Here is a 25,848-nt window from a genome sequence, read left to right as displayed (position 1 = left end):
ATTGTTATATTGATATGTGGGAACCCAAGACTGGGCACAGAGAAAAACACTGGTCTTGTGCTGAAGGTACTGGAGAAGGTTTCAGAAGGCAGAAATGCATTGTAGCTGACTTCACATTTAATCGTGCTTGTTGCTTCACTGTCATGCTTCAGTACCACATCTGGGGAAAAAAAAATCAGCTCATATGCCTTCCCAAGCTCAGAATAGGCTTGCAATGAAAAAGGTCCTCATGGCTCTGAAGGTCTCAGACAGTATAGAGATAGAGGCAGATGAAAGGATATACTCAGCCAAATTTTCAAGCTGGTGGCAAAGGGAATGCTCGTTGTGGTACCCAAGCAGAGGAGACGGATGTCAGGTTTAGACAAGTCAATGCATCTAATTCCCAGAATTATTTCTCAGGAAAACTATTTTTGGGAAATAATTCTGCAGTACTTGGCAAAACAATATGTCTTATTTCTATCTTCTATTTCTTACAATTCTTTTCTTACAATTCTTACTGAATATGGTTATGTGTTAAAAGAACTTCTTTTTATCTGCAGCTTTCACCCTGTTCTGAGGCACCTTCCTTCTCCATTGCCTAGTTACAGAGTTACAGTCAGAAGGAATCTTTAGAGTACACTAAAGTGAAAAACATTCCTTCCCGAATATATTAATGAGGGCTAAAGGGTGTAAGATATTATCACAGAGCTGACCTACAGGAAACATTTACTATAGCTGCAAAGACTGGCAGAAAACAGCTCCTGAGGCTACAATAACTCATGCCTGATACACAGAGACTGAAATGTCATACCACTGGCATTAAGAGATCTTAATGAATTAATAATGAGAAGTGATAAAAGAAGCTTTGTCCTTGTTTCACCCTAAGGATGGTTCAAAGTAATGCTAGGAACTTACAGGTTATGTTTTTTTTTTTTTTTTTTTAAATCAAGTTCTCAAGACTGTATGTATCACTGCACTGCACAGAAGTGTCTGCAGTAAAATTTCTCTTCAGTCCACAATTGCACAGCAGTCTGTAGTGAAACATTCAACTCTTCTCATCTAAGTTTAGGTATATGAACTGCTTACTTGATCCCAAATGGTGCTCAGATGGGATCAGGAAAGCCAAGGGGCAGATGGAACTAAACTTTGCAAGGGATATGAAAAATAACGAGAAGGCATTTTACAGCAACATTGGTCAGAAGAGAAAAGCCAAGGAAAACATAACTCCTCTGAAATTTCCCCTCCAATAAATGAGAAGGGAGAAATAGCTACAGTAGACACAGAGAAGGCTGGGGCACATCTTTGGTGCCGTTGAAAGACAACTAAATCTCTTGATTTGTATGAAGCAGTAAAAAAAACATCGAAGGGATTTTCTTTAACCTTTATCAGCATACCTGGTATAGCTACTGATGGTGCCCCAGTGATGGTTGGCACAAAAGAAGTACTTAGAAAATCAATAGAAGATGATGCAGTTACCACTGGTAACTCACGTTCGATGAAATATCACCTCATCAGGCAGCAAGAACATTTGTCTGCAAAAGCTTTAAAAATGGATAATGTCACACAAATCATCATCAAAGCTGTGAATTCCATAAAGTCCAAGGGACTGAATCATCACCATTTCCGGGAGTTCCTTAAAAGTATGGATGCTGATTATGGAGCCATCATTTACTTTTTGGAAGGAAGGTGGATAAGTCTGGGTAAAATGCTGAAATTACTTTTTGATTTGTAAAGTGGTATTGAGTTCGTTATGGAATCAAAAGGAAAATTGGTGCCAGAATGTGAAGATTAAAAATGACTCAGAGATTTAGCACTTCTGGTGGATTTGGCCATCTATTTACATGAGTTAAACATGCATCTTCAGGTGAAAATCACCTTATCTGTGCTATGTTTCAGACCGTAACAGTGTTTGAAATGAAACAAATTATGGCAAGCTCAAGTTATGGCAAATAATTTCATGTATTTTGATATGTTGGCTCAACACAGTCCTGTCAACAGTGAAAAATATGCAGCTGTACTTTCCATTTTGATAAATAGATTTGAGAATAGGTTTCAAGATTTCAAAAAAAAAATCGATTTTTTTTGCAATTGTCACTCCATTTTCAGTCCATATAGATATATTACTTGAACATTTTCCAATGGAATGTGCAGAATTGCAATCAGACCTTCAACTCAAAGAAAAATTTTGTCACGTCTCTGTACCAGACTCCCTTACCAGAGAAAAATATCCCTCACTTCACAGGCACACCTTATTCACCTCATCAGTTTTTAGCAGTATGTACATTTGTGACCAATTATTGTCAAGAATGAAACACAGGAAGAGTAATATTTCATCAAAAATCTCTGATGAATACCTTGAGAACTCACTAAGAATGGCAACTGCTGCTATCGAATCAGTCTGATGCATCAGTTTCACAAAAACAAGGTAAAAATCCCACTAGTTATATGTTTTTGTTGCTGTTTTTTGTTTTAATTTAATTTAAAAAAAAACCATAAAAATAAGCTTGTTACCTAAATACATTAAATTTGTTATAGATTTTATATGTGGCCCAAGGCAATTCCTGTTCACTCAGTGTGGCCCAGGCAAGCCAAAAGGTTGGACAGTCATGGATTAGATGTTAGGAGGAAGTTCTTTACTCAGAGGGTGGTGAAGCACTAGAACAGGTTGCCCAGAGATGCTGTGGATGCCCCATCCCTAGAGGTGTTCATAGTAAGACTGCAATGGGGCACTGGGCAGCCTGATCCAGTGAGTGGCAACCCTGTGCACAGCAAGGGTTTGAAACTGGATGGGCTTTAATGTCTCTTCCAACCCAAGCCGTTCTATGGTTCTATGACTCTCAAGATTCTTAGTTTTCATAGAAAGCAAGAAGACTAGTGAATGCTTGGATCCTCACTGGAAATAGTGAGTGTAATGAAGAAATGAAACTGCTGAAGAACTCTAGGAGAAATTTTCATTTCATATCCTAACTACGTTCTAGCGACCTTCTACTGAAGATGCCAATTATTGATTTTCCTAATGACTTAGAAGAGTCTAGTCAGCTTTTAATTGAGCCCTACAATGGCATGTGAGTCTCAGAAAACAAAAGGGTTAATTTCTCTGCAATCTTTTTCTCCGAGTAAACAAAGCACATTTCCCTAGGTTCTTCATAGATCAATTGCATCTTCCGCACAGTAGTGCAGGTTAAAAAGGTCAGCCACCTTTAAATAAGCCCTAATTGACATTTACTTCCCAGAATGAGGGTTATCAAAGGTTAAGGTACATTTCCCTAGGCAGTCAGTGACCTAATTCTAAACATCATTAATCCAATTCACTCTGAAAAATAACACTGGCCTTTTGAAAAGCCTACTACCTAGAGTTACGTGGCTGCTGCTTTTCTGGAGATGGACTGTGTTGGATTCCTTTGCCAACAGCTGAGGTCATCTCCCATTACCACTCCTCAAACAGTGCTGATGTTTAGCACCTGTGTTGTTCTATGACTCTTCTGGTTTTGGTTTCCTGCGTGCTGAGAGCACAGTTGTGTGCTTCTGTCACTTTGCTTGCAGGTCAGTGACAGCTTATCCAATTCCCAGTTGCGTTCCTTCACCTGTTCTCAGATGGTTAGTGACTACTCACTCAGAGTATATGTTAGAGCAGTTCCTGGTCTGCTCCAGCCTATATTGGAAATGCTTAAGCTCAGGTGTTACATATAGGGTGTTATGGTTTTGGTTGGGATAGAATTTTCTTTATAGAAGATTTTGGATCTTTGATGAAAATAGTGGTGATAACACACTGATGTTTTAGTTGTTACAGAGCAGCACAGCCAAGGGCTTTTCTACTTGTGCTGTTCTGCCAGCAAGGAGCTGGAGGTACAAAGGAAGCTGGGAGGGGACACAGGTGACCCACACTGACCAAAGAGATATTCTATACCATATGGCATTAGTTATAAAAGCTGGGGTAAAGAAAAAGGAAGAGAGGGGATGTTCAGACTGATGACATTTGTCTTTGCAAGAAACTTATGTATGATGTGCCCTGCTTTTCTGGAAGGGGCTGAACATCTGTCTGCTGACGGGAAGCAGTGAATCAATTCATAGTTTTGCTTTGCTTGTGCACATGGCTCTTGCTTTAGCTAGTAAACGGACTTTATCTCAACCCTCGAGTTCTCACACTTTTACTTTACCAGTTCTCTCTCACGTCCCACCCGGGGAGAGTGAACAAGCAGCTGGGTGGTACTGAGCTGCCAGCTAGGGCTAAACCATAATAAAGCGCTGTAGGCAATGACTCACTTGACTGCCTAACTGCACAAATTACACTGTTATGTAGCTATTTACGAGTTTTCTTGGCAAGCTGACAGAGCAAAAAAACTCAGCTTCTAGCATAGGTGAGAAATGACCAGAGAACATCCTACAAGCATTTCGTTCCTCACTTAATTATGGACATGAGCACCACACTCAGTCGTGTCTTGAAACTCCATCAAGACAGTACGTGTACCAGGAGATGCTACAGAAGGGGCTCAGAATCTGCCCATTCCAGACTTGTCCAAAGCTTCATGTCTGGCAGTATATCCTCCCTTCTCACTCAGCTTAAAAGGTGGGTGCTAACTAACAGTCCAATTGACAGGCACTAAGCAAAGTGGTCCAAAGACAGGTCACAATAAAAGAGTGAATCTTTATCTCCTCCGTGTGGTGAAACTATCTGTAGCTACCTGTAAGCACACTGCTGCCTTCTAGCTGGTAACAAATCCATCCAGCTCAGCTGATTGAAACCCCCTTGGTACAGTATAGAATCATAAAACTGATTGAATTGGAAGAGACCCTTAAAGATCATCTAGTCTAACTCCCCTGCAAGTCATAGGGACACCTACAGCTACATCAGGTTGCTCAGAGCCCCATCCAGCCTTGAGTTTCTCTAGGGATGGGGCTTCTACCACCTCTTGGGCAATCCATTCCAGTGCTTCATTATCTTTATTGTAAAAAAATCTTCTCCTTTATATCCAATCTAAACCTCCCCTCTTTAAGTGTGAAACCACTTCCCCTTGTTCTATCACAACAGACCCTGCTAAGAAGTCTGCCTCTTTCTTTTTTATAGCCCCCCCTTTAGACAGTGGAAGGTTGCTCTCAAGTCTCCCCAGAGCCATCTCTTCTCCAGGCTGAACTGTCCCAGCTCTCCCAGTCTGTCCTTGTAGGGTAGGTGTTCCATCCCTTGGATCATTTTTGTGGCCCTCCTCTTTATGTACTCCAACAAGTCCATGTCTTTTCTGCACTGAGAACTCCAGGTGAGGTTTTACCTGCACAAACTAGCGAGGCAGGATCACCTGCCTCAATCTGCTGGCCGCACTTCTTTTTAGGCAGCCCAGAAGTAATGTTCAGGGTGAAACTGTGGGGATGGAAAGAATGAGAACTGTGTCATTCAGAGCCAGCACTTCATGTGCTGGAGCTGAGCGCTTCTTGACTGCAGGCAGGATCATAAGGCTGCAGGCTGTAGCCAGGACTAGAGAGCAGTGTGCTGCAGGCTCTCCTGACTGCTTACTGCAGTATAGTCATTCTGACACCACCGAGAACCTAAAAGAACAAGAGGTGGGTGACAAGGTGAGCCGAAGAGAAGTTAGGATAATCTGCTTGAAGTAGAAGGTAGCGAAGATGGAGAACAGAGAATAGAGTGCTGATACCTCCCAGGAAGGTACATACACTCCCATCAGTCCTTCTATACTTGCAGCTACAGTGAAGACTTTGAGAGAGCTTTTTCCTCTTCTTTTTAAACAAGATTTTAGTAGCACCAATATGATGAGTACCATCTCTCAAGGCAACTCATATCAATTCAGTTCCCATGGCTTTGAAAAAGAAAGCAGGTCACATTTCTCTAAGGATTGCTTTGATCTGGACAGGTGCAAAAATAGATTAAGAGTAAAAATAACCCATACTGCAGACACAATGTATTAAAATAGTCTCCCCAGCAAGGAGTTCAACACTCTGGTTGAAATGCCTAGTTAAATCACAAATCCATAAAGGATAGCTTTGTATTGAGAGGTTCAAAGGCAAGACAGGGTATTTATTAGGCAAGGTAATAAGGCATGGCTAGTGTCTCTGCTCCATTATCTGTTCTAGATGGCATTTATATGTTGCTACTGATAGCCTGGAGCTCAGCAATGTTTGCAGAAGCTAGTTCTTTATTTTCACCCAATAGATTGTGCGCCACTGTGGCTCAGCAACAGGGATGTCTGGATGGTGTCTGATCTCAGTCGTTTCAGTTGATCTGAATAGTCAGCATCAAGATCAGCAAAATCAGTGTTGAGAGAGAGAGAGAGCAAGAGAGAGAAGAAGAGGAGGAAAAGATAAAAGTACTTTTTATTGTATCCTTATTATTCAGCCAAGATCATGTTCTTGTTCGGCTTCTGTCCTGAGAAACTTTTGATGGAAAAAGGATATGGGTGTCTTAAAAAGCTGAAGAAATAAAAGAAACTTCACAAAATGGTTTACCAAAATTGCTTTTTGTCCCACTTACAAAACTAATTCTCAGGAAAAGGAACCTACTTCGGCATTAAGAACAGCACAACTAGCTCAGACCAAAGATCTCTTTTCTGTCCTTGATAGCAGACCAACAATGAAACTATACATTATGATGTTCACCATCAATGATGAATCTTTCGATCCGTGTATCAGTGTAAGTCTGGTAAAAATAAGCAGAGGACCTATGAAGATTTTTTTTTCTAAAGTTAACTATTAAAACTCTTTATCAATCAGTTTAATAACAGGCTATAGAATGAGTTTCCAGCTGAAACCAGGACGTCTGTTTTAGGCTCCTTTACACTTCTAATTCAGGCATTAGTTCTGTAATAAACAGAGCTGTGGGCATTGTTGAGAAATACAACAGTCCTACTCCTGTGTGAGGCAAAGCACCACTAAGGTGCACAAAGGTTCCAAATTTCAATTCAAACTTCTTGTAAATAAGCCTTAGCCTTCTACTGTAAATCAGGATGATGAAAAAGCAAGTGTTGCAGCTTGATTCCCATTACGGCTATTTATTTTTTTCTTTTAACTTCAGGAAATGCCATCCTACTGTCTACACACTTGAAATATTTGCACTGTAGTCTATAAGACATCTTTCTGGACTTACTAAAAGATTTCACTTTTCTTTCCCTTTTTTTTTTTGTGTATTGTCTTTTGTAAACTGTTTGCTAATAGCTTTCTATTAATGTTTCAGATTGTATTTTATAAAGCACTGCCATGAGTCATATAACTGAACAGCCAAGTAACAACTGTCTTTCATTAATATTAGCAATATTTTATCTAAATGAGAAAAAAATAATTCAAGAAAAATCCTCTTCCCAAGTCTCCTACTATTATTTCCACTTCATTCTACTCTATTTTTCTTTCTCACAGTTCACATCTAAAATAGAAACACACAAAAAGTAAGCTTTGGTTATGGCTGTTCATTGAGAAGTTACTCACTTTCTGTCTCTTACATTTATTTTACTGTAATAACTTGGAATAAATCACTTTATACAGAGAAAGCAAGAATCTCAAATTTAGCCCATTAATATCTTCCTTTCTGTGTGTCAAGGCTAGGGAGACTGTAGCAGATCTTTTCACTTAAATGTATTTTATACTAGGGAACCCAGTGCCAACGTGGAGCTTAGGTGGGGAAGGAGTGTGTTGCTGCGTTTGCATTGGTAAAATTGACTCAGGTGAACTGACATCCTACTGCATCCATTACAAAGTAGTAATATTATTCTAGAACTACCAGAATAATATCTCAACACTTTCAGAATCACCCCTCTTTCAACTCCAACCCTTTGAACCAAATTAGAAAACTGCCTTTCCCCAAGAAGTCTGTTTTTTGAACAGAATTTGCTGAACAGCCTGTTGGGGAACTGTTAGGTCATGGCTTGAACTGGTGATTGTGCACCTGGTGAAGGGGTGTGGCTAGCCCAGGGAACACAGGCAAATTGGTTGCACCTGTATCCCCAGGTGACCAGAAGGGGATAAATCTCAGGGTGGAGCTACTCTGGGCTCATATAAGGGCAAGCTACGGAAGAGAGAACCTCTCTTGAACCTCTGGTTTCCTGAGAGGTGCTGTATCATTAGAGATCCCCTTCACTGCTTGGTGAGTTTGACCCTTTTTTTCTGCATGTGATTATTGACATATCTGTGAAATGCTTTGTCTGGTGTTACTATGAACCTGTCAGAAGCAATTTCACTTTTTTTGTGAGCAGAACACAGCCATAGTCTACCTTTAGTTACACTACAAGGTTTCTGTACTATGCTCTACCTGGACTTTGTGTCTAGTAAAAAAAAGTTAATAAAGCTCAAAATAATATTATATGTTACAAGAAGAATGGATATGCCTATCTCTAGCAGTATAGGCTATAATCATTGTTTGAAGAATGAGAATCTCTCCTAGTTCTATTGAGGAAATATCAGTTTGATAACCATGTGGCACATCTGTGAGGTGTCCATCATGCCTCCTTTCTGATGCATACAATTACTGCACAACTAGGTAGAGAGTAGAAAGAAGCTACATGTTTTTCTGAAGTTGTCTTGGTTCTAAGTGCTTCAGGATTTGTCTTTGTTGCTGACCCAGGCTTTAAAAAAGTTGTTAGCATTACTGTCAACACCTTGAGTGGTCCTGCTGATTTCATTCAGTCTTCCTCCAGCAGGAAGATGCTACTGAAGAGAAGTAACTGGCAAAGTCCGGATCGTAATGAATTCCTTTGCTAGCAGAAGTGTGAGGTGATTTTCAATGGACTAAGCCTAACGTGCTATTTCTGCAGCATGAGGCACCAATTCATCAGTACAGGAGGCAGAATCAAAGCCAAACAGCACCTCATCTTTATATAGGTGCCGGTTATAGCCACGTAGTTTCCTTATCTGTAAATCACTTGTGAAGGCTATAGAGCCATCCTAGTGATTCAAGACCACTTACCCACCAGGAGATGCACTGGCTCTCTTCTGCATCTTCTAAAATTCACAGGACCTATGTAAAAGTTCCAGGTGTTAATTGTTATTAGAATAGAGATGCTCCATTCCTATAAATCTAAGTTAGAGTGTATGAATAGAAATATTGAAACTGATTGGTCAACCAAGTCTAGTGCAACTCTGAAATATTTGCCCTTACACTGTCTTTTTCTAGAACATCTCTTACAAATCTAGATTACATTGTTCATTTTCCACATGTCTTCCTTTACATTTCCTCTCTGTGTTTGGACAATATCAGAAAGAACATGACAGACTACCAAGAACAGAAGTGGTTCACTTCATCCCTATTTTGGAAACAAGAATGCAAGGGCAGATACAAGTGGGGATCTCATTTTTATACTGTAAACTACGTTCTCAGCTGATGCTAAGAGTATTAATGGAATCTACTCCACCTATTAACCGAGAGGTTGATGCGAACCACTGACAACAAAAGGAAGAAAAGTATGAGAAGGAAACATATTAACATGTCCTCCAACATCTCCTCAGCTAACAAATACCAACCTATATTATGCCATCTTTAGTTGTACACCTGGAAATCATAGATGTCAGTCAAAACAAAGGCTATACAACCTAGCAGAATGTCTTTCAGAAAACCTCTAGAAATTATTTGAAACTATTGAGAAAAACATAAAGATGCTTCCCAAGAAGACTTCTGTGTTTAAGTCTTCCAGAAATTGGCATGGCATGTGAAAGCTAGAAGATATCCAGCTTAGAACTGAATTGTTTACTCTCATGCTTCTAGCAGATACAGAAAATATAATTTTCTATTGCCTTTAAAACTTATGGACCCTGCTCTGACTGCCACCACTCTCTTTTGTTCTAAGTATTGTACAGACAAAGGACAAGTCAGAAGCTTTAAATAATGTGAAACTGTAAAAGGAGATTTCATCCTATCTTTTTTTTTTCCCCTCCCATTTCCTCTATTGGGTAGTGGCAAGCAAATTCCCTTTTAACTACGTTCTGTTCCCTAGTTGGGCTGCCATGGTCATTCACCACCTTCTCCTCCACCAGGCTGTCAACTCTTAACTTTAATTTGTGATCACTCTCAAAAGCATCATGCAGCTCATTCTGCAAACTGTGCTGAGCAACCACTGCTTTCAATTGCTGTTTTTGTTCTACTTTTAGTCAGAGTCTGACCTTAGGGCAGTAGTTCTCCTGCATCTGCACACTGAGGGATTTCAGAACATTTGGGAGCCTTTGGTGAGGCTCTCTGGTGGTTATGCATCTCCTCCCCAGTAAGTGGCTATAAAAGGACATGGGTAGAACAGCTGGCTGCCCTGCTCTCACAGGGCCTGGTCTGCTTCCCCACTTTCTCTCTTGGACCCCAGGCGATGAGTCAAGCTCCCTTGGTTCCTTACACTTCTGTGTGTGTCTGTCTATCTATTTGTGTGGTTCTAAGATTCATAAAACATCAATCTTCCAAACGTGGAAGCAGTCAGTAAATTTATTTGCCTCAGCTAAGAATTGTGGCATAAACGATCTTCTCACATCGTCTGCAACGTCTCACAACTACTGACCTTCAAGAACAGGAAGACTGTCTGGCAAGAGTTTATTTCCTACTGTAATTTTCTCAATTGCCTTTTCCCATTTTCAGACTCAGAATATTTTTCAGTCTTATCTAGTACTACTAATGTCTTCTACAAGATGATACCGACAATAGCAGATAAGGATGACTAGCAATTATTTTCCCTTTCTTTCAATTGGAGTCATATGATTCCCTGCTGTCTAGTCCTGCAGAGCAGATATATAAGAAGGTAGGGTAAATATGAAATAAATGTGGCTGCTCCAGGGAATGTGCGTATCTTCATCTGTGAACAAGAATCTTTCTATCTCCTTTATGTGCCAATCAAAATGGCAACAAAAAAGCAGAATCCTTTTCCTCACTCATAACAGTTTATTTTTCTCATCATCCCTATTACAGTTTTGCAAACTGAATTCATTATTTGGCTTTTTTTTTTAAGACATAACTCTTAACTGCCTTGATCATTCTTTGTTCTGCAGGGGATCACAGAATCATTTGAGTTGGATCCTTAAAGACCATCTAGTCCAGCTCCCCTGCAATGAACAGGTACGTTGTTGTGGTTTAACCTGGCAGATGGCAAGTATAATGCTGTTCCTCATTTACTCTTCCCCTTCCTAGTGGGATGGGGGAGAGAATTGGGGTGGGGGGGAAAGTAGAACTTGTAAGTTGAGATAAAACTAAGATAGAGAAAAGGATGATAGTTATGATTATATAAAAATGTATGTAACAAGTGATGCACAAGCAATTGCTCAACACCCACCAACCAATGCCCAGCTATTCCCCACCACCCTGAGCAGCAGAAGGGAAGAGATGAAACAGCACCCCCTTCAAAATTCCTTCTGTATGATGTCATATGGTATAGAATATCCTGTTGGCCAATTTAAGTCAGCTGTCCCAATTCTGTTCCCTCCCAGCTCCTTAGGCACTTCACTGCATACAGACTTGGCTTTGTACAAGGGTGCTTAGCAAAAACTATAAACATCAGTGTTATCAACACTGCTTTTCTCCTAGAACCAAAACATAACATCATCCTAGGCACTCTGAAGAAAACAATTCCATCTTAGCTGAAACTAAGACTGACACAGCTACATCGTGTTGCTTAGAGCCCCATCCAGCTTGACCTTGAGTATCTCCTGGGATGGAGCTTACACCACCTCTTGGGCAACCCACTCCTGTGTGCTTCACTATCCTGATTGTAAAAAAAAAAAAAAAAAAAACTTTATATCCAATCTAAATATCCCCTCCTTTAGTTTGAAACCATTTCTCCATGTCCTATCACAACAGAGCCTGCTAAAGAGTCTGTTTGATTCTTTATTACTTTATTGTAGCCCTTCCCTTTAGATAATGAAGGTAGCCTTATGATTTCACTGTACAGAGACAAAGGTCTTGCAGCCCAAATTCTAAAACCCTACAAATATGCAAAATGTCCCCAGAGACACAGAGCTTTCAAAAGGGGGGACAGGGAAATTAAGCTGTTGCATGAGACAGCTTCCTATTAGCCTCATTAGGGAAATGAACCTGCATCTCCTTATTTCATATACACAAACAGATGTCAGAACTTGAGTCTAGTCACTGTTGGCTTTTTTTTTAAAGGCTTCATAGCAAGATATTGGTATCTCCAACTGCTTGAAGTTACTTCTGGGTGTGTAACTGTCCTGATAAGCTGTGGCTATACCCTGTTTCTACAGGATGCAGCCTGAAAGAAGGGACATAATTGTTCAGAACTCTAGGCTTAATTCTCACTGTAGCCTAGTCACCTCACTCTCCACAGCTACCAAAATGCAGACAGCATACACTCTTGTTTTACAAAAAAAAAAAACAAACCAACAAAAAAACAGAAATGCTATTCTATAATCCCTACCCAGCCTGTTCACCAGTGCTGGGTTGCTCAGAAACAAAAGCAAAATGTTATTTACAGATGGTTGGCCTTTCTTTACAAGTCTGAGCATGAGCCTAACAAGGAAACAATAACCAGCCCTTCAGTACTAATGCTGGCAAAAATCTGAAACATGGAGATGCCACAAGATCATGCTCAAGTCTAGTATGTGGAGGTATAGCTTGGAGGGCAGCACACTTGGGTGCAAATATCACACTCCCACACTGCAAGAATCTTCTAAGCTAAAGGAGGTAAATGCTGACTATGACATGGGAACATAGGAAAAAGGGAAGGTAGTACAAGTGGAGAAAAATCAACCAAATTACACAGTTGCTTTGAAACTACACTTATGATTTAATAGTACTTTCTCTGTTTTGAAAAATTTAAAAAAAAAAAGTCACCTGAATAGCTTAGAAAATTTCCTTTTCTGAAACTCAACACTCAGGATTCCCTTCTCAGTTTCACTACTGTATTTAACACTGGAAGATATGGTGCTATGACAGATCTCTAGTTTAATGTTTCTTTTTGTACCAGTGAATTGCCAAAGGCAGTTTGAAATCTACTAAAAATTGGAGGTCAGATTCTGGTATAGATAGGTCTAGCATCATTAAAAATTGCTGAATCTCAGTGATTTACACAAGTTAAGATTGTAGCCTGAGATTTTTTTTTTTTACATCTCTTGTCATGAAACAGGCTATGTTTCCAAATGGAAGGCTGGATTCTGACAGCATACAAAATAAATCCTTACCCTGCTAAAACCAATACCAGTGACAGAAGCGTGTAGTACGATATCTTGTGAGTAAAGGAATCAGCACCATGTAAACTCTCAGCTTAGTTGCTGAATGGCAGAATAGAAGGATGTGATTCTCACTGAGTAATATCATTCTACCACACATATTGTTCAAATTAAATAAAGTATAAAGGCTACTGCTGGCAGCTGTGACAACAAAGGGTGACTAGTACAGTTGGATTTTTCTAACATTTTCTAGACACAAACAAAACATACACTAGGTACGTAGAAATATGGAGGAAAGATCAAGCAAACTAAAGCCTTATCCCTTATTGTTCATGTTAAGTTAGGACTAAGAAGAAGAAAAGCATCTGGAAAGTGTATTCTTTAAAAATGTCCTTGTCCTCCTGTTTTTGCTTACCTTTGGATGCACAAGACAATATTGCATAAAGCTGATGGGAATCTGATTATATTTCACAATTATGTCTATATGTTATCTCTTTGCTCTAGCTATTTTTCTATCAAGTAACCTCTTAAGGTAGATTACTTCTTCCTGCCTTCTCCTATCCATCTCTATTGTATCCCAACAAGAAGATGAATCAGTTAATCGTAAGGACCTGACATAATTTGCAGTGTTTTTCTCCCCTACTTTCATGCATCATCTTCGTTCCCTTATTCACATTTCTGTAGTGCTTTCCCTCAAAGGTTGTCCCAAGCCAAACAGAGAGCAAAGGAAATTGATGTTTCTGACATGGAGCTTCCTATTCTGATGCATTTTTCTATTTGCTGTTAATGCACCGGAAGCTGTTATTTCTAACCATCCATTTGTTTTCTCTACTAGTAGAGTGGAGAAGCAGACTCTTGTATCATATTTTAATGGGGTAAAAAGCATAGAACTTAAACTTGCTTCAGTTTTGTTTGTGTTCAAATTGCATGCGAGGTTTATACTTAATGATTAATCTGTTATTTTTGGTCTACAAATCACACAAAAAAAAATTCAAAGCTTTATTGTGAAGCTGGATGTTTAGATGATCTTTGTTTTATTTTCTGATTAAAGAAAGTATGTGTTTTAGTCTTTTCATTCGCTTGGAAAACTTCAGCCCAAGGAACAAAATGAAGTCCAAGGGCTCCAAATTTTCTTGTATGTATCTAAAGTTAACTTGCATTTTGAAATGATCCTGACACATAAAATGTTGAGATTTTCATCCTGGAAAACATTTTTAAATGTCAAAAAACTATTTTGAATTAATTTGAAATATAGAAACTATCCTTGAAACAAAATTTACAAATCAAAATGATTGTTTTGCCAACTAATGTTTTATCATTTAGAAGCTCACGTAATATAATGAAATGAAAAGAAAATAGCAATTTTGTAATTTCATTCCCAAAACTTACTAGAATATACTCCTTCTTAGTAACAATTTTTTTTCAGCACATCAGCACTTTCTAAAGACAGCTGCCTCTTTAGAAAACCTGTAACACATTTTATTCACTGCTCCATGACTTCCACAAACCTGAAGTAAGATTCTGCGTTAGCATTAGCCTTTTTCCTTTAGAGGGGTGGGAAGGGCAAGAAAGAGAAATAACAAGTGTACTATGTCCTGACTTGTAAATAGATGCAAAATCCAGTCTCTCTAATGTGCCTTGTGGTAACTCTTTCAGGATTTTTTGGCTAAACTTGCTAGAATCTGTTTCTTTTGTGTATGAGACATCAGCTGAGATGATGGGGGAACAAAACCTTGTTCTGAGTTTGAGTGCTAAATATTAAAATAACTTCACCTACAGGAATAAGTGAAAGTGGGACGGAAGATGGTATAAACCAGGTGTAAAGGTGAATATTAATCCTAGAGAAAGGAAGGGTTCTTTCAAATCCACTGACCTCACAGACAATCAATCATATGCATGTCACATCCCAACACACTTACCATAGGAAAACAGTCTGGAAGGAGCACCATGCAGATATGTAGTGTGTCCCACTGCTTCACTGCAAATGAGAGAAACCTGTCTTGGAATCTTCCACCAAAGGCTGGGTGTCAAACTCCCTTGTGCAAAGCAGCTGTAAAACTCTACTTCTAGACTCAAACTCCAAGTTCTGAATTTCTCTTTTTACCTGAGATGATAATTCCTTCTTTTAGGCACACTGTTGTAACAATTACAACAATTTGCATTGGAGCAGCCAAAGAAAGGCAAATGATGGATCATCAGAGCACAGTAAAATCACTGTAGTAATTAGTTCCTTCCATGAAAAATGTGCATTTCCAGGATCAACCTAGAAGCAACAAATGGAAATATCAGACAGATGGGAATTAGAGGAACCCAAAGAAACAATAAGACAATTATTGATAAGCAGTGATGCCGTACACCCTCTAGTGGAATATCATTTGAACAAGACAGTAGTTTGGTTTCCTTGCTACCTTGCAGACTACATATCTAGCACATCAAAGCAACCATAAACTCAATTTAAAAGTCTTTATGACCTGCTTTATATTTGCTTTGTGCCACTGGGACAATGCTAGGCAGACAGAGCCTGCCTGTGAATCTACCTCTAAGATTTTGGGCCAGGTGGGAAATAAGCTGGAAATGCAGCTGATTCTTAAAAAAGAGATGTGAGATTCACTGCTATGCAGGATGAAATCAAAGCAGTCAGGGTCTGGGGTCCCTGCGTGAGCTTTTGTTTCAGAAAGCTGCCACTTCCCCTGGTAAAGTGCTATGGCAGTGGATAACCCCACCATGTCTTCAGACATTTTCTCTTTTTTGGGGGCAGAATGAGGAGACCTGAACCCTCACAGAGTCCTCTAGAAGCCTATTAGCTGCTTTCTAAGTTCCCCTGAAATCCCACTCTCTTTTCCTACCAACAACTCACCCATTTCTAAATTACCGTTGTTCCCCTCCTCCAACCCCTGAGCAATAACTGTGGCTGAGAAGCTCCAAGCTGTTTCTGCTCTGAGGTGAAGAAAATGTCTTTCCAGACTTCAAGTTCCATGTGTATACATCTAGACAGATTCTAAAGGAGATGAAGATGGGCTAAAAGTTATTTTAATAGAAGAAAGTGCCCTTCCATGCACAAGACCACAAAGCATAAAGCCCTAAAAACGTTCATAAAAGGCCAGTCTTTACTGTGCAGAGAAAACCAACATCACACCATTCTGACTTCCTTTCTTTTCCCCTGTCTCTGCTCTTTCCTTATGACTATGAGGCTTAGGCTGTGGAATGCAAATCCCAGACATCTTTCAGCCACTTCCAGTGCTGAGTATCCTTGCATGTATTCCTCAAGACAGAGTGCCTCATCTTTTTTTTTTTTTTTTTTTTTTTTTTTACACCAGCAAAAAAGAGGGAGAGAGAAGGGAGGGAGGAGGAAAGAAGCTTATTTCCCTGTCAGAAGACTCCCATTAACTGGGTGTTTGTGCATGGGTGATTGAGGAGAACGCTCTTAGGAAAAAACAGATTTCAGTGTCAGAATTGCAAAGGGTTATTAATATAAACAGATGAGATAAACTATAATGATTGCTGAAAATGATGAAAAATATCTCACCAGTGTCATTTTCATGTTGCTTGTTCACAGTCCGAGAGTTTAAAGGACAAAATCATCATGCAGACCAAAGAGGCTTCCTGGAAAGACTCATATCTACCTTCAAGCATACTTTTTCTTTTCTTTTCCTCAATGTGATACATAATCGACTTGCTCTGTTTAGCACCTGTGATTATGAAAACAACTTCCTTCTAGTCAGGGAACATAAGAAATAGTTACCTCAGCCCTGTTCCCACTGAAATTAGAAGTCAGACCTCTGACTTTAGTGAAGGCAAGGTGAAAAATTGAAGAATAATGAATACACAGCTTCGTATATAAGAGCTATGGTTGTTGCATTGATCCAAGCATAATTACAGAATGAGACGAAATAAATCCAAGAATGTTCATTCAGTATGCTGCTAATGCAAGAAGTATTGCAGAGAAGGCACGGTAGCCCTGTGAATGAACTAATCAGCACTCATTTCTACGCAGAAGTGAAATAAATATCTTGTGCCTGGGTGTGCACATCAGCTCCTTGCTCAACAAGCTAGAGAGCCCAGGCTTTGGGACAGCAGTAGAACATTACTAGAGACTGGGATGGCAGCATGAAAACAGCATTTCCATTTGTTACCCTGTGGGGTGCTGTAAAAGCAAATAATTCTGAATTAGCTACCCCATTAAAAAGAAGGCATAGATTCATTATGTCTTAATGTTATGTTTAGTGGCACTACTATTCAGTTAAGAGGGCTACAAGATTTAGTTAAAAAATTTAACTACAGCATCAATAGATGTTAATTTGACCATCACAGGCTGGTTTCACTGTAACGTCAGATATTCTATTCTTAGAAGGTGAAGCACTGAAATATGGGGAGTAAAATACTTCTTTCTTGTTTTACTCAGTTTTGCACTTTCTTACACAAAGAATGTGAGCCATTATCATTTTAGATATAATCAAGACTAGCTTGCTTTGAGAACCAAAACAATAACCCTTGGCTGTATTTTGCCCATCAGCTTTCTGACATGTAGTCCTTTTATCAAATTAAAGAGTACTTCTGCTCCAGTGAGAATGTATAACTATCTCCCAGATGATTTAAATAGTACCGTGTAATCAACTTGCTATGTAGAACATAAAGCTTTCCCTTCATTGATACATATAGGTGGTGGGTTAGCAGGTTTGTCTGTTCACAGTTTCAACCTACATTGGATCTGCTGGTACACGCTCAGTGTGTGTGAGGTGGGGAGAGGGAGATGGGGGTGGTCACAGGGCTGTGTCTCAGTAGATCACAGTAAGAGAGCTGCTTTGCTATTTGTAAAGCACTGACTCAGAATCCGATAATATACAAACGATTTAGTACTAGATTCCCCACGATTACGCGGTAAGCAGCACTCAGAATGTACTTCAGTTAACTACATATATTTTGGCAATTTCTGTTAGATAGGCATACAGTCTTAGAGCTCTTTTTCTGCAAGTTTTGAGGGGGAAATCGGTCCCCTTTAGCATTGCTTCTAGTAAATTCAAGGACCCTCTAGTTTGCAGAGGGCTGTCCCTGATGAATTTTCTCAACTTGCTTAACTGCTTGCACTAAAGATGGCTGAAGATTCCCATTCAGAATATCATTGTTCCATTTCTTTAAATGCAAGTCAGACATAGGTAGCCACACTACTGCCTCTGCTTTCCCTACCCTTCTAGGGGGAAGTTCCTTCAATTAGACTGCTGTTTTATGTCAGTGCAATTTCACACCTTTAGGGAGTGAAGCTGTTTGTAGAAGTTTATCATGTGCAGCGTACACAATTGCAGGTGAGAGAGAGAATTTATTGTTTTCCAAATTCACTATAACTTCAAGGATTCCATCCCATGCCACAGCAGAAATTGGGTATTATGGAACACTGGTAATTTTTGCACTAAAAGAATTAAATGGCTGTGCAAAACACACACATTACAGCCTCCCTGTTGCTTTTTTGCCTCTCAATTGCTTTTTAGACACAGTGAGTATGTACCTCAAACACCAACTACTGGTAGACTATTTGGATTTGGGAACTTCTGACAGAATCTATTGCCAAGGCAATTCCTCTTATCGTTACAATATTTATACAACATTTCTGATATGTACATTACAGTCTGGTGCTCTCTCAGTGCTATACTGTAAGCAAATTCTGCGGCCTGATGCAGAAGTTACACTTTAAGTAGATGCTTAAACAATTCCAACATGAGTTGGGTCCAGGATCAGGGACACAAAGACATGGGGATTTAATTTGACTCAGTGCAGCTTTTAGGTTTTAGCAAAAACAAGAAACTAGTTTAATTCTTCTGAAGTCCAAAAGAGTACCTACACCCTAAACAAAGCAGATGGTGACGATGGATTTATTTTGCTTCTGGGAGCCAAATCTTCATCTCAATGGCAAACCTGTAAGGTTTCAAGAGAAAAGAAGTGTGATGCTACAGATGGGTGCCTAGGGAAACCAGCTTGATCCAGAGGTCCAGGGAGGCTGCTGTTAGGAAAACAGATATCTATACACAATATTTTTCCAGCAGATGTGTGCTCAGTGCTGACAGCATGGTATTAAGCTAATAAGACCCGATGAGAGGAAGAGCACACAAGGTAGTCAGCAGGAACCCACTGAGGCTGTGTTAACATTGTTCATATAGCTTACTTTAAGCCTGGAGCTGGAGACAGTGACTTGCCTGTAGTACACTTCATAGACAGACCCCTGGACAGCTAGGGATGGCAGCTTTAACCGAGATCATAGCAACAAAATTTCAAGAACAGTTCCACTATGAAAGGCTGACTTCAGGTTTGTCAGTAAGCAAGTTCCAGCAGCAACACCTGTGAACGACCTGGCTGGACTTGCAAAGAAAACCACCATGAGAAAATAAACCCAAATCTGCCCTATTTTGGACCATGGTTTCAAGAATCCATTGCATTTAGCCACACTTCCCAAAACTACTACGTGATGATCTTTGCAGATCTGCCTGTTAATGCCATTAACAAAAAGCAAATTCTTCTGGAAATTCTGAGTTCAAAGTGCAATTCTGAAAATCTGGATTTATGTACACACTAGTTAAAAAATCAATCTTCCTTTAATTTGCTTCCAAAAGCAGGGCTCCCCATCACCTGCTGAATTACGTTCTCCCACAAAATAGTAATTCTTCAGTAAAATAGCCCAGACTCTTATGAATGGGAGAATTACAAACGGAATCATTCACTGTTGATTGTCTCCTTATTTTACTGTTTCACCAATTAACCAAGCTTGAGAGCCTTTGAAGTATCAGCTGTGATGAGCTGTTTGACACCGCTGTCAGCCTTCATCATTCCCAATGTAAAGTGACAGTCCTGAGATTAAAATATTATTTCCTTATAAAGATGAGGAGTCACATTTACTTACAATTAGTATGCAGGCTTTGACAGGCCAGGCATTTGTAACACAATTTCAAATTACCACCACCACCACCACCAAAAAAAAAAAAAAAAAAGAACTCTGTAGCTGTGGATTAATATTTATGAGGTAGATGAATGGCTAGATTTGACTGTCTTCAGTGAGAGATCATTCCTTAAAGGAATAGCGATCTCTTTCATGGGAAAAGTATTCAAAACAAAACTGATGATGACACCTAAACATTCTGTTCGAAGTATCTGTCATGCTTTAGCAAATGCAGGGAGAACTCACATACTGTTGGAAGAATGCTTTGGAAGCTGTTTTCCACAAGCTTGTCTCCTACTGTAGTTAATAAACTGAGCACAGAAAAATCTCAAGCAAGCGCTCGAGTGAGCAAGTCTGAGAGCATGATTCAGCCTTCTGTAACGGACTGGAGCTGTTGACAGTAACCACAAGAGGGAGAGCTAATTCCTGAAATAGCTGCAAGGGAGTGAGGTCAGTAAAGTGCCAACAGTTTATTTAAATTACAGGAATGATATCCAGGTTGAAATAATATTTGCAGAAGCTTTCAAAAATGTACAAGTGGCAATAATTAATTCCAGCTCTCTCCTTTGTGCAGACTGACCCAGACAAAGAGGGACTGTTTAAAAAATACTATTTTTTCAAAAGTACTTCTGATGAGGTAAACTACATCAGAAGGCACAAGCATTTCTGCTCATTTGGCCCACATATAAGAAACTGGTAACCTCTTCTTCATTACTCTGAATCACATCCAGCATGGTCAATACCAAATCAGCATTTACAGGAGGAAGGCTGCAACGTCTGCACATAACTCATTCAAGGAAAAAACAGGAATTAACAACTGAAAGCAAAGAGGTCTTTGCTGAGGTGATGTGAAAGTGCATTGAGAAGACAGGAAGATTTAGCAAGCTATGTGTCATTATCACCCATTTTTATTTGTTCATTTGTGCAACCGGAATGGTGATATTTCATTAATCAAATGCTTCTACCTCACACATGTGATCTCCATAGCGGCAGGCAATCCTTTCTATGCTGGATCACATTGTTACCAATATTCACCTCAAGTTACACTATTCCTTCTTCTCTAGAAAGCGCATCAAAGTTCAGCAGTTAAAAGAAAAGCAGAGTATTAGGGAGCAATTTGAGAGCTACACCAATTGTTTGGTCAACCTTTACTTGCTAAGAGCCAGCAGGAGGTTTCCTGCATGGGACTGTGCACGTGCAGTGGAGCTCCTTTGTAGGTGGTAAGATAACCTGCTACATGCTTAAAAGGCCATGAATGATACAATGCAAATACTTTGGGACAGAGACATATGTTCTTCTGTGCTTAAGGAGGCAATGATCAAGGCCTCCAACTCTTACCACAACCCACAGAACACTAACAGCAGCAGTAAGTGATACAGAGCAGATGAAGGGCTATAAAATCTCATTTTCCACCATAACAGCATCTCTTGAAAACACTATAATTGAAAAAGCAGTGGTCAGTAAGCAAGTAGTAAACAGGCATAAGCTACTGAACATTCGTTTTATTTAGGAGCCTTGTGCTGCTCCCCTTCCTTTAAATTAATTTAATGTAGAAGCCCCATCAATAACCATGCCAGCATCAAAACACCTATAGGCTGAGACTCTGTGAACAGCCATTCCATCATGTCACAGTTTCTTCTCTCTGGAAACTTTAGCTGCTAATTAGCTGCAACACTTCTGACAATGGACTATAATTCACCAAAGTCCTTTACAAGCTCCTGTTTTCTCAAAGCTACTGTATTTTCAAGGCTTAAAATAAACTTGACTCGTTTAGCTGGTTTTCCATCTTGTCAGTAGTTCTACTTATCTTGTGATAGCTACATAGTGCACACAGTATGATACAGTAAAAATGATAATAAAGAGATGATGGTGTTGATAGAACTGTTTAGGTCAGTATTTCATCTAGGAAACATTTACTGTTTACTACAGAAATAAGTGCGCAGTATTGATTCTCAGCTGGACTAAAGAAAAGTTAGAGTCCTTCCCTCTAAGTTGATTATGCTTTACTAATTTCTGCAACTGAGGCCACAGATTTCAGGAAGAGTAGCCTGATTTGCACTAGCAAAGAACTGGACTTGTTTCACAAAAATTTGCTGGTGTGCTGCAGGTTCCTCCTGAGTGCCTGATACCTCTTGGACCAACTGAAACTGAAGCAACAATTTGCATCAACTTCTGTAGAGCATATATGCTGAGAGGGGCACAGCCATGCTGGATCTGGCAAAACCTAATATTTTATTTTATAAATTAGGGTCCATTTCCCCTTCACCAGTGGAATATCATCTTTTACTCACAGCTGCTCCATCAGTTCCCAAAGGTATCTGGGTGCTATGCAACTCTGATGCTTTTAGAAGTCTTGTTGCTAGAAATCTTATTGACCTCATGACAGAAATTTAAAATCACTTAAATGTTAAGAGTTATGCCTCTATACCAAAACATGATAATCTTCTCCCACAGCACTCCTCAAAATGGACCTCACACTTCCAAGCACTCCTAACACTTCAAAATACTGCCTTTAACCAAGGTAATGAGACATCCGTTTTGAAGTCTTATTCTAACCACTCCCTTCAAGATTACACCAGTAGAAGTTATATGTGCCAGAGAGCAAAAAGAGTTGGGTCACTTCACACAGGAAGGCAAGCTGGGAGCTAAGGGTGATGACGTGAGCAGGAGCAGCGAGCTCACCACAGCCCTGTAGTGTCTGAACTGTGGCAGCAGCAGCTTCTATCATCTGTCAAAGTAACAAGTCAGGTCTATGGCCAGCCCCAAAACACCTGCAAAACAATCTGTTAACATGATTAGACCAAGAATACCTACTAAGAATACCTACAACATTGCTCAGGTCAAGACTGAAGGCTTGAGAGATTAAATAGGGCTCCTGGCCCATGAGTAGCATGTGTGAGTCAAAGGTCTCAGTGAGGTCTGTTAGGGTAATTTTGAGTCCCTTAGGGTACTTTGCACTCTGACAAAATGTGAAGGACTACATATTTGAATTATAGCATGACGTAGCACGACCCAGTACGAACAGCATAAATTGAGTCTTAGCAATTAATTCCTATAGGCTGAAATATAGCTGCAGAAAATAATTTATAATTTAATAATTATTAATATAATAATTTATTATGATGGAACAAAATCACCGTTGTTTGGAAACAATGCAGTACAAAAGTTTAGAGGCCTTCAATTACTCAGATACACTATTAATTACAGTTAACTTATCCACTAGTTTTATCATAGCACCAGACAACATAGAATCATAGAATCACCAAGGTTGGAAAAGACCTCGAAGATCATCCAGCCCAACAGTCCACCTATCACCAACAATTCCCACTAAACCACATCCCTCAGTGCAACATCTCTCCATGGTTCCTGAACACCTCCAGGGACAGTGACTCCACCATCTCCCTGGGCAACCCATTCCAGCACCTGACCATCAGTGCCTGAACATCATGGCTCTTTGCATTGGTTCCCAAAAGGACATCCACAGAGTATGAAGGGACGAGGAGGCAGAACCTTCTCCAACTGAAAGTCCCACCACTGGTTTGTTAAGGTCAAAATTCCCTTCTTACCTGCCCCTGTAAATGCATATTTTCTGTATGTGAGAACATTCATTCAGGAAAAGTGGCTGTGAACATTGCTCAGCGAGATGCTGCAACCATGAGGTTAGGTGTATTCTGGAAAGCAGAGTGGGGAAGCAAGAGGAAGAACATTTGTTCTGAACTGAGCCTGTTCACTTCTTCTGTAAAGACCTGAACCACTAAATTGGAGCAGTAAATGGGGGTAGTGATGCTTTCTCCCCAAAACATGCAGAAAATAACAACAGCATGGAGCTGAATCTGGGGAGGTTCAGATTGGATATTAGGAAATGATTCTTTACCAGAGTGTGGCTGGGCACTGTAATAGGCTCCTTGGGGCACTGGTCACAGCCCCATGCTGATGGAGTTCAAGAAGTATTTGGACAGTGCTCCCAGCCATAAAGTTTGAATTTTGGTGGTCCTGTGTGGATCTAGGAGTTGAACTCAGTGATCCTTGTGCGTCCCTTCCAACTTGGGATATTCTACGATCCTATTAAATCCCTTTCAGAAGAGAGGGAGCAAGCATTTCTCTTCTGAATGGTGAATATAGAGGGTGAGGAGATGTCCCTTGGAAGCAGTAAGTCACCCAAGACCTATGAAGGCTAGATTCACATGTTATTTTGAATTTTGACATCCTTGGCTCTACGTAACCAATACATGTAGGCAAGTGATGGGAACCTGGATTGTGCCCATGGAAAAAAGGAACGGATGTCTCAAAGTCAGCACTACACCATTCAGCCAGGGGGAACTTACAGAGGCAGCTTAGAGTTTCAATGACAGAGCAAAGTGTGCAGGTACCACAAGTCACAGACTACTGCCTGATTCACTGGACCACAAACCAGATTGCCTAAAAAAGCCTTAAAATATATACAGCATGAAGCTTTTACCTATTACTCTATCAAGATCAATAGGACAATTCCATTCTGCAGAACTATGTTCTACTAAAACTCAAAAGACTGATTAGAACAAAAGTTTCAATAGTATATTTTTGTGATACCATTTATTATCCCACATGGTTTGACACAGTGTAGTATATTGCACCTATAAATCAGTTGCAGCAAATTATTTAATGATGCATTAACTGTGGAGTTTCACATATATTACAGTTCTTTAGCCAATGTTGAATGGTTTTTCAATAGCGTAATCCATCCCAGAAGTACCAAAACAGGCATATTCATCCATCATCAGAGTGCAGAGTCTTCTTTTTGCTCTTTTTGTTTTATTAAAGCCCTCGATCTACAGGCATAGCATTAAATAATTCCCTGGAGTTTTTTTCTGCATCATATTACCACCACCATCCTCACTCTTCTCTTGCAAAAGCCTTTTCATTCTCTATTATGTTTTTGCCATTATTAGGCACAACTTAAGCCTGGTTTGGCACTAACTTGGGCACCACTCCTGAGAACTCATAGATGACATTGTATTATCTTCACCATACCATGTATGTGAAGGCATTATACTTTTAGATTGTATAAATTACGCATTCAAAAGCTTGAGAATAGAAGCAGTAACTCTACCTAGAACAGGACAGATTGAAGGAAAAGATCTAATAGGTATGATTATAGAAGAAAGGTGTTTGTTTTGTTTTTTTAATTTCAAGGTAGACTTTGCTGGAGATTCCTCTGAGGTGTTTGATGCATGCAGAGTTGGAGCAAAGCAGGTTTTTGGAATTGATCTCTAAGAACTTCAGACATCAAAATAAACTTATTAGTTTTATTCCATTAATGGCGCTGAATTCAAATAGCGCTATCGCAGTGAGAAAACCAGAAGTTTTGCTCTTCAGCACAACATTAGGTAACTGTGTAAGAGGCAGAGCACACTGGAATTTCATGGAGTTCCAGCTTTGTACCTCAGCAAGTTTCTCTATCTGGGGAAAATCAAAGTTCTAGATGTTCCTGAGCTGATTGTTCCCTCAGTGTACTCAGTTTGCTGAATTTGCTGAGATTATTATTGGGAAACTTAACCATCTGAGTCATCTCTCTCTCTGAATAAAAATGCCTTTATAGTTCTGCAAAGGAAGATTTATTTTCCCCTCAAGATAAATATTGATACTTTAGTCAATATTTACTATTTGGTTTTGGAAAGGAGCAAAAAAGCCTAGCATAAAAGTTTAATAGAGTTTGAGAACTGCTTTTTATCTGCTCTACAAACTATATCATAATTCTGTCTTGGCAGACAAAGGAAAGTTAGTTTTTATTTATATTAATTAAACACTATGGGACTCTTTATGGCAGAAGAGGGATGGGAGCCTGGGGTTGGTGTACCAGATAGAGCCACATTGCCTACAGC

General features: G+C 39.6%; 1 long non-coding RNA gene across 1 annotated transcript in view; it reads right to left on the bottom strand.

The window, feature by feature from the left end:
• The window catches only part of LOC121110679, a 57,671-nt gene that overhangs the window by 8,125 nt on the left and 23,698 nt on the right, over nucleotides 1-25,848 (bottom strand). The window contains exons 4-6 of the long non-coding RNA XR_005859579.2: nucleotides 15,170-15,328; nucleotides 14,985-15,043; nucleotides 8,879-8,929 (exon numbers count right to left, since the gene is read on the bottom strand). This is a non-coding gene — a long non-coding RNA (uncharacterized LOC121110679). The remainder of the gene's footprint in view (nucleotides 1-8,878; nucleotides 8,930-14,984; nucleotides 15,044-15,169; nucleotides 15,329-25,848) is intronic.

The sequence above is a fragment of the Gallus gallus genome, chromosome 4, assembly GCF_016699485.2.
Source record: "Gallus gallus isolate bGalGal1 chromosome 4, bGalGal1.mat.broiler.GRCg7b, whole genome shotgun sequence".
Classification (NCBI taxonomy): Eukaryota; Metazoa; Chordata; class Aves; order Galliformes; family Phasianidae; genus Gallus; species Gallus gallus.
This window is presented reverse-complemented; position numbering and strand designations above follow the sequence as displayed.